Source organism: Schistocerca americana, unplaced genomic scaffold (assembly GCF_021461395.2).
Source record: "Schistocerca americana isolate TAMUIC-IGC-003095 unplaced genomic scaffold, iqSchAmer2.1 HiC_scaffold_566, whole genome shotgun sequence".
Lineage (NCBI taxonomy): Eukaryota > Metazoa > Arthropoda > Insecta > Orthoptera > Acrididae > Schistocerca > Schistocerca americana.
This window is the reverse complement of record NW_025726309.1, coordinates 32501-37500: the sequence shown is the minus strand read 5'-3', so window position 1 is coordinate 37500 and position 5000 is coordinate 32501. Positions and strand designations below refer to the sequence as shown.

Here is a 5000-nt window from a genome sequence, read left to right as displayed (position 1 = left end):
CCGGGCCTGGTGAGGTTTCCCGTGTTGAGTCAAATTAAGCCGCAGGCTCCACTCCTGGTGGTGCCCTTCCGTCAATTCCTTTAAGTTTCAGCTTTGCAACCATACTTCCCCCGGAACCCAAAAGCTTTGGTTTCCCGGAGGCTGCCCGCCGAGTCATCGGAGGAACTGCGGCGGATCGCTGGCTGGCATCGTTTATGGTTAGAACTAGGGCGGTATCTGATCGCCTTCGAACCTCTAACTTTCGTTCTTGATTAATGAAAACATACTTGGCAAATGCTTTCGCTTCTGTTCGTCTTGCGACGATCCAAGAATTTCACCTCTAACGTCGCAATACGAATGCCCCCGCCTGTCCCTATTAATCATTACCTCGGGTTCCGAAAACCAACAAAATAGAACCGAGGTCCTATTCCATTATTCCATGCACACAGTATTCAGGCGGGCTTGCCTGCTTTAAGCACTCTAATTTGTTCAAAGTAAACGTGCCGGCCCACCGAGACACTCACTCAAGAGCACCCTGGTAGGATTGCAACGGGGTCCGCCTCGGGACGCACGAGCACGCACGAGGCGCGTCGCACGCCTTCAGCTCGCCCCACCGGCAGGACGTCCCACGATACATGCCAGTTAAACACCGACGGGCGGTGAACCAACAGCGTGGGACACAAATCCAACTACGAGCTTTTTAACCGCAACAACTTTAATATACGCTATTGGAGCTGGAATTACCGCGGCTGCTGGCACCAGACTTGCCCTCCAATAGATACTCGTTAAAGGATTTAAAGTGTACTCATTCCGATTACGGGGCCTCGGATGAGTCCCGTATCGTTATTTTTCGTCACTACCTCCCCGTGCCGGGAGTGGGTAATTTGCGCGCCTGCTGCCTTCCTTGGATGTGGTAGCCGTTTCTCAGGCTCCCTCTCCGGAATCGAACCCTGATTCCCCGTTACCCGTTACAACCATGGTAGGCGCAGAACCTACCATCGACAGTTGATAAGGCAGACATTTGAAAGATGCGTCGCCGGTACGAGGACCGTGCGATCAGCCCAAAGTTATTCAGAGTCACCAAGGCAAACGGACCGGACGAGCCGACCGATTGGTTTTGATCTAATAAAAGCGTCCCTTCCATCTCTGGTCGGGACTCTGTTTGCATGTATTAGCTCTAGAATTACCACAGTTATCCAAGTAACGTGGGTACGATCTAAGGAACCATAACTGATTTAATGAGCCATTCGCGGTTTCACCTTAATGCGGCTTGTACTGAGACATGCATGGCTTAATCTTTGAGACAAGCATATGACTACTGGCAGGATCAACCAGGGAGCTGCGTCAACTAGAGCTGAGCAGCCGGCCGCCCGGGAGTGTGTCCCGGGGGCCCGCGCGAACACGCAAGCGTCCGCTCAATTATTCTGCAAACAGGAGGAGGCTGAGCTCCCCTGCACCATACACCTCGAAACCCTCTCAGGTCCCGGCGGCGCGCAGCGCCGTCCTAAGTACTTGGTCGGGTTCGAGAGAGGCGCAATCGCCCGGAGTTTGGCGAGTAGACGCTTTAGGTGCGACCACCCGTGCTCCCAACTGAGCTTGCCGCTGCCGACAGAGGCCCGGGAGCGTGCTGTCGTGGCATTGCCGGCGGGAGACAACACGCGCCACCTACGGTGACCGGCAGCTCCAACGCCAGCGCCACAGAAGGACAAAAGCCCCACTTGGGTGCCGAAGCGAACTCTCCCAGCACAGCGCACGCGCCAACACGTCCGCACAGCTGCGATACAAACCACCTGCGAGAACCGCAGAGGCGACCGAGCAGCAGACGGCGTCGCGGCGCCGAGCGCCGGGCGGCGGCGCATCCTCAGCGCACACAGTCCTCAATCGGACCAGCACACTGCAGATGTCCACCGCGCTTCGCACCGGGCCCGCGAGGACCTACTTTGGCCGCACGGCGCCGCGTGCAGGGTGCGCCGGCGCGCAGCTGCGCCGCCTGCCGCCTCCGTCGGCCGGCGCGCCTGCCACTGGCCGCCCCCACCAGCCGGCTGTAGCGCGTGCGCCCACGCACCGCACGGCCAACACGCCGGGAGGCCCCCCCTCACCGGCCGGGGACGGTCCCACCCAGCCACCGCCGCGTATCGCTTCACACCCACATGCCATTCACGTTCGTGGGCATGGTGGGTATCGCTGCAACAACCGGTTGGTAGCTCAACCGATCGTCGCCATCACTGATTCACCCCTAGCGAGAACAACCGCACCACAACGGTTTACCAGTTGTTCATTTGCGTAACGTCACCAGCAAACGTAGGCGTCCATCGCCATTTGCAAATTCAACGATTGTTGCATGCCTGTGTCAGGTGTCACGACACACTGTCTGCCCACATACACGCAACAACATGTCCACGCTTAGCGAACACGTGGAAGGTGGCCCCCGTACGTATGCGATGTCCATTGCGCGAACGACTGTCAACCGGCCTCTGTCGCATGTCGCAGATGTGGAACGCAGTGCACCGTGCTATCACGGTGTGTGAGAAGAGACGACTACGTCTGACAACACGCGCCACTACATCAACAGACGGCTCATGCTGATCGCCATCCAGGGCATACCACACTGCAATCCAGCTCTTATAGGGAGACGACACGTAGCTGAGTGCACAACATTTGGACCGCATGGTTCGCCGTTGTTGGCGCAGTCGTTGTACGGTCACATGTACCACGATGTATCATTCAGTACATGAGGACCAATGTGCAGTACAGTGTGTGATTTGGACGTACAACATCAGCGGACAGTTGACACAGGCCGTACCACAGCGTAGGCTAAGTGCTTCGCCATGCGAATGCCAATGAACAACTGCAAATGCCAATGAACAACTGCAAAGGGCATTGAGCATGTACGTCCTGCTGCCATCCACATTACAGTGTATAGCTGCAAGGTGTTTAACATGAAGCGATACACTGGGGACCGGGCAGTGCGAGTAGCAAACTATATTGCGGGGGTTGCAGTTAGGCAACACTACACTAATTTAACGCGTCGTATGACAATTACAGAGCAGGTTAAGGCCCAACGTGTGTTGGGTTAAGGCCCAACGTGTGTTGGGTTAAGGCCCAACGTGTGTTGGGTTAAGGCCCAACGTGTGTTGGGTTAAGGCCCAACGTGTGTTGGGTTAAGGCCCAACGTGTGTTGGGTTAAGGCCCAACGTGTGTTGGGTTACGTTAAGGGGCAATGTGGGTTACGTTAAGGGGCAATGTGGGTTACGTTAAGGGGCAATGTGGGTTACGTTACGGCGCAATATAGGTTACGTTACGGCGCAATATAGGTTACGTTAAGGGGCAATGTGGGTTACGTTACGGCGCAATATAGGTTACGTTACGGCGCAATATAGGTTACGTTAAGGCGCAATATCGGTTACGTTAAGGCGCAATACAGGTTACGTTAAGGCGCAATACAGGTTACGTTAAGGCGCAATACAGGTTACGTTAAGGCGCAATACAGGTTACGTTAAGGCGCAATACAGGTTACGTTAAGGCGCAATACAGGTTACGTTAAGGCGCAATACAGGTTACGTTAAGGCGCAATACAGGTTACGTTAAGGCGCAATGCAGGTTACGTTAAGGCGCAATGCAGGTTACGTTAAGGCGCAATACAGGTTACGTTAAGGCGCAATGCAGGTTACGTTAAGGCGCAATGCAGGTTACGTTAAGGCGCAATACAGGTTACGTTAAGGCGCAATACAGGTTACGTTAAGGCGCAATACAGGTTACGTTAAGGCGCAATACAGGTTACGTTAAGGCGCAATACAGGTTACGTTAAGGCGCAATACAGGTTACGTTAAGGCGCAATACAGGTTACGTTAAGGCGCAATACAGGTTACGTTAAGGCGCAATACAGGTTACGTTAAGGCGCAATACAGGTTACGTTAAGGCGCAATACAGGTTACGTTAAGGCGCAATACAGGTTACGTTAAGGCGCAATACAGGTTACGTTAAGGCGCAATACAGGTTACGTTAAGGCGCAATACAGGTTACGTTAAGGCGCAATACAGGTTACGTTAAGGCGCAATACAGGTTACGTTAAGGCGCAATACAGGTTACGTTAAGGCGCAATACAGGTTACGTTAAGGCGCAATACAGGTTACGTTAAGGCGCAATACAGGTTACGTTAAGGCGCAATACAGGTTACGTTAAGGCGCAATACAGGTTACGTTAAGGCGCAATACAGGTTACGTTAAGGCGCAATACAGGTTAGGTTAAGGCGCAATACAGGTTAGGTTAAGGTACGACATAGGTTAGGTTAAGGTACGACATAGGTTAGGTTAAGGTACGACATAGGTTAGGTTAAGGTACGACATAGGTTAGGTTAAGGTACGACATAGGTTAGGTTAAGGTACGACATAGGTTAGGTTAAGGTACGACATAGGTTAGGTTAAGGTACGACATAGGTTAGGTTAAGGTACGACATAGGTTAGGTTAAGGTACGACATAGGTTAGGTTAAGGTACGACATAGGTTAGGTTAAGGTACGACATAGGTTAGGTTAAGGTACGACATAGGTTAGGTTAAGGTACGACATAGGTTAGGTTAAGGTACGACATAGGTTAGGTTAAGGTACGACATAGGTTAGGTTAAGGTACGACATAGGTTAGGTTAAGGTACGACATAGGTTAGGTTAAGGTACGACATAGGTTAGGTTAAGGTACGACATAGGTTAGGTTAAGGTACGACATAGGTTAGGTTAAGGTACGACATAGGTTAGGTTAAGGTACGACATAGGTTAGGTTAAGGTACGACATAGGTTAGGTTAAGGTACGACATAGGTTAGGTTAAGGTACGACATAGGTTAGGTTAAGGTACGACATAGGTTAGGTTAAGGTACGACATAGGTTAGGTTAAGGTACGACATAGGTTAGGTTAAGGTACGACATAGGTTAGGTTAAGGTACGACATAGGTTAGGTTAAGGTACGACATAGGTTAGGTTAAGGTACGACATAGGTTAGGTTAAGGTACGACATAGGTTAGGTTAAGGT

The 5000-nt window shown here is 52.0% G+C and overlaps 1 non-coding gene across 1 annotated transcript in view; it reads right to left on the bottom strand.

Moving 5' to 3' along the window:
- Nucleotides 1-1317, bottom strand: part of LOC124586632 — a 1910-nt gene extending 593 nt beyond the window's left edge. Inside the window, exon 1 of the ribosomal RNA XR_006975216.1 lies at nt 1-1317. This exon is cut by the window's left edge and continues 593 nt beyond it. This is a non-coding gene — a ribosomal RNA (small subunit ribosomal RNA).
- Between the last annotated feature and the right edge of the window lie 3683 nt (nt 1318-5000).